Raw genomic sequence first — 14577 nt, forward strand, 5'->3', positions numbered from 1 at the left:
CTGGCTTTCTTTAGGACTCAACTAGAGTCCTGCGTTTTGTAAGAAGTCTTTCCTAATCCTCTTTAGTCTTTGGATCTTATATATGATGAATCGGGGATAGTCTTCCCTCTGAGACTAGCCCCCCAATTTATTATATGTATATTACGTAACACAATATGATGTATGTATAGCATACAATACATAGTTATAATGTGTTGTTACATACTATATATCACTATTAATTTATAATGATTAATACAATTATATAGCCAATATAATATTAATATATAGCATATATGTATATTGTATATGTCTATGTGTATGTGTATATATAAAAATAAATATATCTATCTGTATGTATATGTGTGTATATATATAATATATCTATTTGTGTCAATATGTATATATATATGTGTATGAATAAATGTCACAATTGTTCGTGTTTTGTTTCCCCTATCCTACTAGAAAGCGAAGTATTTGAGAGCAAGCATTGTGGGTTTTTTGTCCTTTTTAAAATATCCCCAGCACTTTAGCACAATGTCTGGTGCATAGTTAGGTGGTTAAATAAGTGATGGTTGACTGAACAAGTGACCCTTGTTGGGGGGGAATGCTTTTCCAGGTGTAGGAGCTCCTTTTTTTCTTTTAAAAACATTTTGTGGATGCATCTTGGTTCTGACACCTCAGTACCACCTCAATATCATTCTATATCTTATTTAAAAAAATCAGTTAAGCCAATTTTTCTAAAATTATGATTGCCTTTCCTAACAACTGTAACATCACAGTCTTGTAGATTACTATTTGCTTCTTTTCAAAACAGATTTAAAAATATAGTTTGCTAAAGCTCATATTTAAACAACATAACTGATTATACATATATTTGCAATATTTAAAAAAGAACTTCACTCTATTAATTCATGTCTGGAACATTTTTTCTAAAAAAATTCTGCACAGTACCCTCCTCCATTTAAAAAAAAGGAAAAGCACAACTTTTGTAACCAATGTGAATAGTCAAACAAAGAAAATCCACTTATTAGCTGTTTCAGAAGATTCCTGCCTCATTCTACATCCTGGGACTGTCAGCTCTCTGTCAGGAGTGGGTGTGTGTTATATTTGGTCCTGTGGAGTTGTGATTGTCATTTCATTGATCAAGTTTTTTAAATTTTTGTTGTTACTGAATACATTATTATGCTAGTTCTGCTTATTTTACTTTGCCTCCATTCATATAATTCTTCCCGGGATTCTCTGAATCTCTCTCTTTCATTTATTATAGGCCTAGGAGTTCTTTGTGGTATCACAAACTTGGTGATGGTGAGGGTGCTTTAAGTAGTGCAGTACCAAAAAGGAGGTCTTCGCCTCTTTTTCAGAGGAGACTTTTCCTTCCTTTTCAGATTTTAGTAATTTGCCTCCAAGAGTCCTGGGGAGTAATTCAAGAGACCTTGATTCAAAGTTGCCTCTCCAAAACTCACTCTGAGCCTCTGTTTTCTCTTCTTTAGAATGAGGGCGTTGAATAAGGTGGTCTTCAAGGTTCCTTGTAGCTCCAATGAATTGATGAGATTTGGGCTTCATTGATCACTTCCTCAACTCATTCTCATTTTCTGTAAGAAGAGAATGGATGGTAATTATGTTCTCTCATTATATCTCTTAATAAACCTTCCTTTATGTCCTTGAGAAACTCACTTCCTTTCTCTGGGGTTTCATTTTCCTCCTTTGTAAAATGAAGGAGTTAGACTAAATGATCTCCAAGGTGCCTTCTACCCTAACATTATAGTTAAAATTTTTATTTTATTTTTTCAATAAACAAAAATCTAGTTTCTCTTCCTCCCACTTCTTCTCCACTGGGGGTAAAAAAAATTCTCTTAACAAATATGTAGAATCAAGCAAAACGAATTCAGGAATTGGCCGTATTCAAAAATATTCTGCATCGAGTCCTCTAGTTCTGTCAGGAAGTGGGTAGAATGCTTCATCATTGATTCTTGGGAAACATAATCAACATTATATTTTGAGGATTTGGGAGGAGTTGGCCACCCCCCTCTCCCCCATATTCAGTCCCTTCCCCAAGAGCAGTTCCCTGTGTACTGTAAGATTTACTGCTCCAGCAGTCAGGCTTTTTAGCTCTCAGGTGTGAAGAAACAACTGGTTTCAGTATCTGTTTATCAAGAATAATTAGTTAAAGTATGAAGCTGCCAGATGGCTCCTTTCTGGAAGGAGTAGGGGTGTGAATGGGCTTCTCTGCAGCAGCCTTGGAGCATCCCTAAGGTCTCTGCTACCTCTCTAAATACAGGTGTTTTCTCTGCCCATTGTCTTGGGTGCTTCCTCCCTTCCTCCTCCCTTTCTTTTCCCCTTTCCTCCCATCTCTCTTCCTTCTCTTGCTCCCTCTAGTCATTCACCCTTCCCCGTTCCCCCCACCCTTTCCCCTGAAGCCATGTACATAAAGTCCTAGTTATGTTTCAGATAGGTTGAAAGGATCTAATTACCATATATATATTCTCTTTTCATTCAGTCCAATACTTCAGCTGAAGCTAACTCTAGTGGCCTCTTTTTAAAAAGGAAATACATAGACTATATTTTATGCAAGACTGATTTTCTTTCTCTCCCCAGCCTCCTCCTATGAAGAGGATGTAAGAGGATTCTCTGAAATTACATCTTTTGGTTAAGATAGAGCTGCCACATTATTTCAAATGCTTGATTTGCTAAAATGCCAACCCAGGAAATAGCTCTGTTAGAGAAGCGAGTTCTTGTGGTCTTGATGAACTGAGTAGTTGCACACTCCTTAAAACAATGATAATGACAAGTAGCTCCTCTTTGGACTACTTATTCCAGTTGACTGAAGCTTCTCTGCCTAGGGACAGTATTTCTATCCACATTCTCTTCAGCCCATAATATATTGTTACTTTGCAGTCTTAAATAACAATGAAGCAGACTGTTTATATTTTACTTTGAATGTAAGGCTATATAAGATACACTCCTAGTAAACTAATCCATAAAAGCGGGGAGGCTTCTTTCATGATTCCTAATAATGTATTTGTCTTTTACTTTCTTATGACAGAGGATTTAGAATTGAAAGCCTGCTTAGAGTGAGTCTTGTCAGCCCCCTAATTTTACAAAAGAGGAAACTGAGGCCCAGCCGGGTTAAGTGAAAGCCCAATAACAACTAGGTACTAAGTGACATGTTGTCGTTCAGTCACTTCAGTCCTGTCTGACTCATTGTGACTCCTTCTGGGGTTTTCTTGGCAAAGATACTGGCATGCTTTGTCATTTACTTGCCCAGTTCATTTTACAGATGGGGAAACTGAAGCAAACAAGGTTAAGTGACTTGCTCAGGGTCAGCCAGCTAGTAATTGTCTGAGGTTGAATTTAAATTCAAGCTGAATCTCCTGACTTCAGGTTCAGCACTCTATCCACTGAACCACAAGCTGCCCCAGTAAGTGGTGTAGATGGAACTAAAGACCAAGTCCTCTGACTCCAACTCTAGGTTTCTTCTTCTACTGTATCAGAACTGCTACATTACAGTAAAAAGAAATCCTATGGCCAACTTGGCATTGATCCTTGGTCAATAGACATAGAATTTATAAGCAGGCATGCACTAGAAGTCTTTCCAGGTTGGTAAGATCCATGGAGGCTGAGAGAGCCCATAGTTGCCTCCAGTCTTGGTGAAGCATGGAGGAGAAGGGGGATGAGTGGAATAAATTAGTAATAAATTAGTTTATTAGCTTAAGGTATTTGAGAATGAATCCCAGGCTGTGGCCTGAGGTCCCATTGGACCGCGTCAGGACCCAGATGGGCCTGGCAAGAGAAGTAAGACATGGATTCTTGACTAGTCGTACCTATGCTCATGAGACCCCATAATGGTCTACTTGGTTATTCCACATGGCCCTTACAAAGCTATCACCAACATGACACAATACTATACTGGCTCCTCTTTAGAAGCAACTTTAGTCCCAAGCCGTTATTTTTATTTATTTTTACTTTGCCTTATTTTTGTTTATTCACAAAGTCTAATGTGAGATCCTTGATCTGTCATATGGCCACTTAAGAATGTTTAGAAATCAACTGTTTTAATAGCCATAAATATTGAACCTTTTGTCACAGAATCTCAAAGGATTTTGCAAGTACATATGTGATTTTGCAAGAAGCTTCACTTCAGTCATCATGAAGGAACTGGAAAATAATTCTTTCATCTAGTGATGTGAGATACTAGAAATTTTAATTGTGTTTCCTAAATGATAGGTTAAACCCAAGTCTACTTTTTTCCTCATCTCTATGATTTTGTTCTGGCTCTTCTTCTCTTCTAGAATGTCCCCTCTCCATCTCCACCAATTAAAGTCATACTTATCTTAAAAATCATAGCCCAAAGCTACCTCCTCTGGGTTTTGTTGCAAATCCCTTATGTATGGTTTCCTTCTGGTGAACTTCCTTCTCTTGTAGATGTTTTCCTTTAAATACTTCAATGACCCTCTTTCATTTCTTTTGAGTAACTTTTTGCCTAGCCCTCTTCTCCCTTCCAAACCCCACCCCTCCTCCAATTGAAAAAAAAAAAACAAGCAACCAAAAACAAAAAGAGAACACTTCTAATAAATTTGCATAATCATACAAAGCAAATCCACGCATGGGCTGAGTCCAGAAATGTGAGACTATCTCCACAATTTAGTCTTCTTTCTTCCTTATTTGAATTTTTATAGCTCTTTCTGTGTTGTAAGTTGTTTGTATACTGTTGGAAGAAGGTGAGATATAGTGGGTAAAGTGCTAGCCTTGAAGCCAGGAAGACCTGCATTTGTACTTTCATCAGGCACCTGTTGGGTAAGCCTAGAGCCTCAGTTTCCTCATGTGTGAAATGGTACAATATTGAGTATTAGTGGTGATAATAGGCATCCTTGTTTCATCCCTGATCTTATTGGGAATGCTTCTAGCTTATCTCCATTACATACAAGGCTTGCAAATGGTTTTAGACAGATAATGCTTATCATTTTAAGGAAAACTCCATTTATTCCTATACTTTTTAGTGTTTTTAGTAGGTGCTATATTTTGTCAAAAGTTTTGTCTTTATCTGTTGAGATAATCGTATGATTTCTGTTGATTTTATTATTGATATAGTCAACTATATTGATAGTTTTCCTAGTATTGAATCAGCCCTGAATTCCTAGTATAAATCTCACCTACTCTCAGTGTATTATCCTGGTGATAAATTGCTATAATATCTTTGCTAATGTTTTATTTAAAATTTTTGCATCAATGTTCATTAGGAAAATTAGTCTATGGTTTTCTTTCTCTGTTTTGGCTCTTCCTGATTTAGGCATTAGCACAATATTGGCGTCACAAAAGGAATTTGGTAGTATTCTGCCTATTTTTCCAAATAGTTTATATAGTATTGGAATTCATTGTTCTTTAAATGTTTGGCAGAATCCACTTGTAAATCCATCTGGCCCTAAAGATTTTTTCTTAGGTATTTCATTGATGACTTGTTCAATTTCTTTTTCTAAAATGGGAGCTAAGTATTTTATTTCCTTTTATGTTTACCTGTGCAATTTATACTTTTGTAAATATTCATCTGTTTACTTGGATTGTCAGATTTTTTGGCATACAGTTGGGCAAAAAAGTTCCTAATTATTTCTTTAATTTCTTCATTGGTGGTGAATTCTCACCCTTTTCATTTTTGATATTGGGAATTTGGTTTTCTTCTTTCTTCTTTTAAATCAAATCAGCCAAAGGTGTATCTGTTTTATTGTTTTTTCATAAAATGAACTCTTAGTTTTTATTTATTATTTTAATAGTTTTCTTACTTTCAATTTTATTAACCTCTTCTTTGATTTTCCAGAATTTCTAATTTAGTATCTAATTGAGAATTTTTAATTTTTTTCTAGCTTTTTAAAATTGCATGCCCAATTCATTGATCTCCTCTTTCTCTATTTTATTCATGTGAGCATTTAGAGATATAAAATTCCCTGTAAGAACTACTTTGGCTGCATCCCATAAATTTTGGCATGTTGTTTCATTATTATCATTCTTTTTGATGAAATTATTGCTTATCTGTAAAATGGGAATAATAATGTATTAGCCCTTAGTTCATTGGGTAGTTGTGAGGATCAAATCAGATAACAAGTATAAAATGCCTTATATACCCTTAAGGTAACATATAAACATCAGTTATCATCCTCCATTCACTCTTCTTCTCCTTCTCTCCTCTTTCCTCTTCCCTCTTTTTTCCCCCTCCCTTCTTCCCTCTGCTCTTCCCTTTTCTTTTTTTATTCTTTTTCTCATTTTCCCTCCTCCTTTTTCTTTTCTCCTCTCCTTTCTTCCACCTTTTCTCTTCCCCCTCCCCATTTCCTTCTCCTCTGTACCCCTTTCTCTTCTTCCTTTCCCCTCCTCTCTTCCCTCTCTTCTCTTCCTTCTCTCTCTCCTCCCTTCTTTTCTCTCTCTCCTTTCCTCCTTTCCTTTCTTCTACCACCCTTTCCCTACCTCCCTTCTTCTTTGCTTTTTATTCCCCAGGCGTCTTTTGATTCATTCTTTTGCTTCTTGTTTATAAAGAATTCATTCTTGTCCAGCTTGGCTTAGGATCTTGGCTTCTTAATCAAAGGAAGATTCAGGTTATCCAGGCTACTAGGGTTCTTATCCCCTTTTAAAAACTCCTTCCTAGTTTTAGCTCTGTGGTGGTTACCCTGCTTGAGTTTCATCTTTCCCCTGTCCCACTCCTATTCTTGAATCTCTGTCTCTCCCCCCTTCCCTCTCTTCTTTCCTTTTCTCTTTTCTTCCCTTTCCTACCTTCCCTCCCTACTTCTTTTCCCTACTTTCCCTCTCCCCTTGCCTGTTTCCCTTCCTCCTCCTCATTCCCCTCTCTTCTTTCCTTTCTTCCCAGTTCTCTTCCCCATCCTCCAGGCTTTCTTCCTTGCTGGGCTGTAAAATATGTTGAAAGAGTCATGCTTTAGCCATCGTTTTATTCTCCATATATCTTACCACAGTGCCTTGTGGGTATAAATAAATTTTTATTGGATGATTGTTAAAGAAGGAATGATCTTTTAATTCTGCCTTTTAATAACAGAACAGCACTATGTATAACATCACAGTTAGGAGCTCAACCTCACTGACTTGGAGGGCTCATAATGACCACTATTTAGTTGAGAGGGGAGGACCTCAAAACTGTAGGAAGTAGTGACTTCCTTCTGAGTAGATACTGAACTGATAATACAGTGCAGGATAAAATAAACTAACCTTTTCTGCAGTTCAAGTAAGTGAAAAAAACCAGGCTCTAGAATCTCATCTTCTCTGAAAACCTGCTATTCCTTCTGGAAGACACGGATTGTTACCTCTGAGATCCTAATCTGGTTTTATTTTTCTGTCCCCCAAAATAAAGGAGGAAATTATGAAGTAGGAGGAGATATTGTGTGGTGGTCTGATTAACTTTAAAAAGAAGTTTTTATTGGTTTTTTTATATCACCATATTTTCCCCAGTATTTTTCACTTTCCCTTCTCAGAGAGTCATCCCATGTAACAATCTGTATTTTTTCAAAGACAAGAAAAGAGGAAAAAAAAATCAGCACCATCAATGAACACATCAAAAAAGTGTGAAAATTTGTACAGCATACAACATTTTAGACCCTCCTGTGGCTGGGAAAGTCTTCTCATAGCTCTTTTTGGGATCCTTGCTTGTTCTTTCTAATTTTGCCACGTTCCTTTGTTGTGGTCGTTCTTTCCATTTACATTGTGGCAGCTGTTGTTTATGTTTTTTTCTTGGCTCTGCCTACTTCACTCTGCATTAGTTCATGTAGATCTTTCCATGCTTGATTCGTCACACAAATCGTTTCTTACGGCACATAGTCTGACTGACTTTTAATGGCGACAGATGCTTTTTCACCATTGGCAGTTTGTAAAACACAGAAGGAAAAAACTAGAAACAATGAGAGTGACCATCTCTTGCGCTGTTGAATGTAATGGTATATTACTGTATATTAAGACATAAGCAATTAATAGTGACATGTGAAGAGTTGCAAGAACTAACAAAGATTGAAGAAACAAGAATGGATGTGATGATATGCACAGTGTTGAAAATAAAATACATGAATATTACTTTAAAAGGTAGTTCAACTCAGATTAAATTCAATAACCAGTCTTGATCCTAGAGAACTGGTGAGGAAACACAGTGTACCCTACTAGAAATGGAAGGCTATGAAGGTATAATGTTGTTGCAAATGATGTCCTATGCCCTTGCTTTGTTGGATCAGTTTTGTTGAACCATTTTCCGTCTTGACAAAGGTGAATTCAATGTGAGGAGTATGTTGGAAAATGCTTGTAATGTAGAAAACACAAAACACCAGTAAAACATTAAAGAAAAACTTTGGCAAAGACAGGGATTCTCAGGTTTGTTTGTGTATTATAAGGATAATACTCACAAGAGGGAGAACACCCGTGGATTCTTTGGCATGAGTGACTTAGCTCAGCCCTAGTGACTGCGAACCCTGAGGCTTGTGGGTATATAATTCCATAAAGAAAAGCAGAAGTTGCAGTAAGAGAAATGTTTTCTATTGGCTGGTGCTGGTGCCTGCCTTTGGCTATTTTTCTTTCTTTCCCTTAAAGAAAATCTTGTGCTGCTTTGTGTCCTTGTATCATGTTGCCTCCCTACCCCCTCAGTTTTAGGTTTGTTCATATATTTATGAGGATATTGATGAATTACTCATGAGGCAGAGAATATCCTTGGATTGTTTGGCATTAGTGACTTAGCTCAGTTCCATTGATTGTGAACTCAGACCTATGGATTACAAATTCCATAAAGCAAAGTAGAAGTTGTGGCAGTATGAAATTCTTCTATTGGCTGGTGCTTGCCCTTGGTTATTTTTCTTTCTTTTTTTCTCTGAAAGAAATTCTATTAATGCCTTCTGTTCTTGTATCACTTTGTGTGTGTGTGTGTGTGTGTGTGTGTGTATAAAAAGTCAGATCAAACCTTCTTTTGTAACCAATGAAAACAAACAAAAGCATCTTGATCATCATATCTGAGAGCACATCCTGATCTATTTGTTTCCCTCCTCTCTGTTGTGAGTAGGGAGTTATGATTCATGTTCTGTTTTCTAGGATTGTCATTGATTTTTACTCAGACGTCAGCTTTTTTTAAAGTGATCTTCTCTTTTACATTACTCTAATCCATTATGTGGAGCAACTAGGTGGCACAGTGGATAGAGTACAGGATTGGAGTCAGGAAGACTCATCTTCCTGAGTTCAAATCCAGCCTCAAAGACTTATTAGCTGTGTGATTCTCAGCAAGTCATTTAACCCTGTTTGCCTCAGTTTCCTTATCTGTAAAATGAGCTGGAGAAGGAAATGGCCAACCACTCTGGTATCTCTGCCAAGAAAACTCCAGATGTTGTCATGAAAAGTTGGACATGACTGAAAGACAACAAAATCATTGTGTATGATGACCTTTGATTTCTCCTTATTTCACTTTGTGTCAGTTCATACAGATCTTCCTTTGCTTCTCTCAGTTCCTAGCGCATAGTAAATGTTTTGTTGTACATGTATACGACATTTTAAAAAAGCAATTTCCCCAGTGTGTAAGCATCCACTTTATCGCCATTTCTTTAATATCTCAAAGCTTGCTGCCATGAATATTTTGGCATGTTTGGGTTGTTTCTGTCTTTAATATCCTTGCGGTGTCTTCTCCGCTGTGCCTTCCTCAGAGGTTTGGGGCTCTTTAGTCACTTTTGTAACGCGTTTTTCAGTTGATACACAGAGTGACTGGACCAGCTCCCAGCACTGACAACATACTTTTGGGCCTGTCCTCTCACACTTGCCACCACCATTGATTGTTCCCATTTATTGTTGTGTTTGCCACTTTCAAGGTGTGAAGTAAAAACCTCAAGAGAGGTTTTAATTTGCATTTTTCTTATTATTAGTGGTTTGGAGCATGTTTTCAGGTGGTCATTTCTAGCTGCCCGTTGGTTATTTTTCATGCTATGAACTTTGTAGGTTGCTGAATCTATAATAAGGTGGAATTTCTGAGGGAGGACCATGGGTGGTATGTGTGCAGGAAGGGTATGATTTGAACTCTAGAGTAGAGCAAGCAAATATGAACTCTGTTCCAGTGCATCCTAGGCTAGATTCCCAAATGAGAAGCATTCAGGAACACAATATCTTTAGCATTCTGATACTTTCAGATCTGTTTCTCTTATCAGCATAATCAGCAAGCACGTATTAATCACCTACTGTGCACTAGACATTGTGCTAGACATCTTGATACAAAGACAACCATAAAATAGTTGCTCGTAGAGCTTATGTGGGGAAGGGAGGGAGGCTTCCACATGTGGAGTCAAGTGCCAAGAATCTGACATTTAAAAAAAATAGCTCTTCATTTGTTCTTGGGGTTCTGAGTTCAGAATACCTTTAATACCTTTGTGACCTTGGGTATATCACTCAAGCAGTTAATTTGTATGGAAAATCACGGTTTTGGGCTAACTGACTTTTAAGTTCTCTTCCAACTCTGACTCTCTAGTTCATTGATTTGTTACTCACTTTCTCCTGAGGTTTTAAAAAAATTATTTTAAAATTTTATGCATGTATTGGTGGAGTGGATAGGGCACTGGCCCTGGAGTTAGGAAGACCTGAGTTCAAATACAGCCTCAGACACTACTAGCTGTGTGACTCTGAGCAAGTCACTTAACCTTGCTTGCCTCAGTTTCCTCATCCAGAAAATGAGCCAGAAAAGCAAATGATAAACCTCTCCAGTATCTTTACTAAGAAAGCCCCAAATGGAGTCACAGTCAGACATGACTGAAAATGATTCAACAGCAATAGCAGCACCATTTATTATGGAACCTAATAATGCAACAAGCAAAAGCACAATGGTAGAATCAGCCCCTTCAAGGACAAATAGCTTCCAACCAATGTATGAGACACTAATCATCACTAGGGAGACCTCCTTCCCTGGTAAAGTATTCCTTGAAGAGGCTACCTTTCAGTCTTCCAGCCCCTATCAGGTACAGGAGACTCAGTCTTGGTCAAGGGCTGATCCTCACCCTCTCATCCCTACCTTTGTCCGAGGTAACCCAGAGCTCCATTGTGTTCTGACCAATGGACCTACTCCTTCCTTCTTGTAGTCAGGGATGATGGCTAATCAAGACCTATCAGGTGTTACTACCTATCTTTTTGCATTTCCTGTTGGATCCTAATTGCCATTTGGCCTTATCATCTTCCAGGAAGTTGAAATCTCCTTTGTACATCCTCTCCACTAATTAGAATGTGAGATTCTGGAGAGATGAGACTGTCTTGCTTTTTTCTTTGTAGTCCTAGTACTTGGCATATAAATAAGAGCCTATTAAATATTTTTCCATTCATTCTTTTCTAGTAACAGCATTGACTTCTTTTCAGGGGTGACATGCTAAGGTACCTTGAGTTGGTACAGGATATATATGTGCATCACCACGTTGACTGTTCTCTATAAGCTCATATTGGTTCATTTCAGTGTCTTCTTTATGAGTTGCACCTTATTTTATTGCCAGTTTTCATGGGACTTCATTGAGGGAAGGAATATTTTGCTTTTAGCATTTTGGCAAAAGACCTCTTGATCTCAAAACTCCTCTTGGATGACATGGTGAAGAGGCCACCAAGGCATGCCCTGTACAGTGGTGTGGATTGAGAAAAAGATCCCTCTGCTAAGGTTTTTCACGTGTTAGTTGGATGTACTCATTTAAGGTTAAATATATGATTGTATGATTTCCCAAGTTGCCCTTCAAGGAAAATTCTTTGCTGTTTTGTTCTTGTGTGGTTCAACATGTGACCTCTTCTTGCTCCTTTCCTATCAATGAACAGTTCTTTGTTAGCACATTAAAAAAACATAACACACACACCTACAAGGAGACACATGCAGCTACAGCCACTTGGGTAGCACGAATATTGTAGCCTGGAGAAGAGTGATAAACTTACCTGCCATTTTAGTATGGCAAGTGGCTAGGGGAAAGCTTGGACACCTGTGTTTGTGGAAAGCTGGTGTTGGGTCCCTATAATTGGTCCAGAATTCCGGGGGATTTAGCAGAAGGACTGGGGCTACTAGTCTCTCCTGTGTTCCTCTGGGCAATGCAAAATGGCATACTCACTGCCTGTCCTACATAGAGCCCTGAAAGTGATAAACTCTGTATCCAAAGAAATGGACACCCAACACTAGTGTCCTTTGAAGAGTAAACCTCCTTGACTCATGCTCAGTGATGATTAAAGCATTTTATTTCATTTTATTTTTTTCTTAAAAAAATAAAAGATTTTTTAATGCTGTTTGCTTTTTTATCCTTGTCCTTTCCAGAACTGCCTCCTAAATTGCCTCCTGGATAAAAAATACAAATAATAATAAAAAATTCTATCTGGTCCTTGACCCAGCAATCATTCACCTCTTTGTGAAGAGGAGGGATGCAAATTCATTGTCTGTTTTCCACAATCATTACTTCTTTTTCATATACTCAAGAATTTATCATCTTTGTAATGTCTTCATATGCATTACTGTGGCCACTGTATATGTTGTGTGTTCATCCTTCATTGCCGAAGAAGACCATGCCATCAGAAAAATGATGACATGACTTGCACTTGACTTTGTTTTGAGTGAAGGAGGGCTTGCAGGTCACCAGTCTCACTTCTCCTCCATAGCCATCTGAATCCAGTGACCAGATATTCATCAGGCTGACTGGAGATGACCCAGGATGAGGCAATTGGGGTTAAGTGACTTGCCCAAGGTCACACAGCTAGTGAGTATCAAGTGTCTGAGAGGAGTTTTGAACTCAGGTCCTCCTGACTCCTGCACTGGTGCTCTATCCACTGTACCACCTAGCTGCCCCTGTGCATGTTTTACTTTGTTTTTGAGTATACCTGTGTAGGGAGCTCAAGAGCAGATTGGCATCTGTTCTGCAACTTAGAGTCTTGGAGAGCTGGCACTGAGAAATTAAGTGACTTTCCCGAGGTCACACAGCTGCTATGTGTCAGAGAAGGGAAGTCTTTTTGACTGAAGGTTAGCTGTCTATCCATTATACCACACTGTCTCTCATATTTCCCCCCTCCTTTTTTGAATTATATTTTTTAAAATAACATTCATTTTAAAAAAATTTTAGTTCCAAATTTTCTCTCTTCCCCCAGACCCTCCCCCTGAGAAGGCAAGCAGTACCTCACACTTCTTGTCATATTTATTTCACTCTCTATCACTTCACACAGTTTCCCCATGTTTCTCTGAATTCCTCATTCCTCATTTTCATGTTGTACAATATTATTCCATTACGTGTATGTGTACCATAGTTTGGTGAGTCATTCCCTAGTCAATGGACCCCCATTTTGTTTCTGATTCTTATATACCTTATATACCTTCCATCAAAGTCAAAAAGCTAGTACAAAGTGACGATAAAGCTTAGTTGTTCAGGCCAGGGGTTAAACATCTGTTTGTTTTTCCTCCTAGAAGCATTTCATCAGTCCCAAAGATAACCATTTCTGCCTAGCTTAATTCCCTGCCAAAGGATTTTTCAAATAAGGATTGACAGTCTGTTTCATTTGAGAACCTGTTACATTACTTTATAAAACCTCTTTAGAACACTTTGTTAACCAGACCTGGCATATTGATTTTCAGAGCTTACAAATGATAGCACAGCTTGACTTGAGCGGTACCTCTAGTTGGAAGAATGCTTCTTCTGTAAGGTGTCACCATGCCATGCTTCTTAACTCCTACTTGGAATTAGAACTTTGAATGTTAGTTTTTAAAAAATAAGTATTCTTTTGAGACTTTTTTTTGTAGAAGGAGTGTTTCCTGTCTGTAAGACATTGTGCTGTGGGGGATAACAAAGTGGATTAGGCATGGTTCTTTCCCTTATGAACTTTATAATAGGATCTTAGGATTTGGAGTTGGAAAGGATGTTAGAGCTCACTTAATTTAATCTCATCATTTTATACAAAGGGAATCGGAAGCAGAGAGTCACAGAGCTGATCAGTAGCAAAGCTGGGATCTGAACCCACTTCTCTGACTCTTATTCCATCTCCAGCCACTGTGCCATGTTACTAATCTAATAAGGGATTAAAGAAATGTACGTTAATATCTCTGATGCAAGGTCATATAGAAACATCGGGTAATGAGGTAGGTGCTATGAGAGACATAGAAATAAAATGTTTTTGGAAATGTGAAGTGCAACTATAGATGGAGGAAGGCTTCATGGAAGAGGCAGCATTTAAGATGGACCTTAGAAGTTAGAAAAAATGCCCATAGTTGTTGGGAAAGGAAGAAAGGAGGAAGAGCACAAGCGTGTATTACCAGTCACTGTGCTAATAGATGCTTTACAAAAATTGTCTCTTTTGATTTTCACAGCAATCATGGGACAACATGGGGGTTATCATCCCCATTTGCAATTGAGGATACTGAGACAGGCAGCTGTTAAGTGACTTGCCTATGGTCACATTAATAAGCTACAAAGTGTCCAAGGCTGGGTTTGAATTCTTGTCTTCCTTCCTCCCAGCTCTTAGCACAGTGCCTGGAACATAGCAGGTGCTTAGTAAATGTTGATTGATTGACTACAGGTCCAGTGCTGTATCCATTGTGCCATCTGCCAGTGGCATTCTGGGAGGAAGGAATACCATAATCAAAGACATAGTTTAGAAAATGTG

At 38.1% G+C, this 14577-nt stretch overlaps 1 protein-coding gene across 9 annotated transcripts in view; it reads left to right on the forward strand.

Moving 5' to 3' along the window:
• The window catches only part of FHIP1A (FHF complex subunit HOOK interacting protein 1A), a 368975-nt gene that overhangs the window by 49203 nt on the left and 305195 nt on the right, over positions 1-14577 (forward strand). The window contains exon 2 of one of the 9 annotated variants that reach the window (XM_072621244.1): positions 1473-1594. The exons of the other annotated variants lie outside the window; for them this stretch is intronic. The gene's annotated coding sequence lies outside the window, so the exon portion shown is untranslated. The remainder of the gene's footprint in view (positions 1-1472; positions 1595-14577) is intronic. 9 annotated transcript variants of the gene reach the window in all.

The sequence above is a fragment of the Notamacropus eugenii genome, chromosome 6 (assembly GCF_028372415.1).
Source record: "Notamacropus eugenii isolate mMacEug1 chromosome 6, mMacEug1.pri_v2, whole genome shotgun sequence".
NCBI lineage: Eukaryota > Metazoa > Chordata > Mammalia > Diprotodontia > Macropodidae > Notamacropus > Notamacropus eugenii.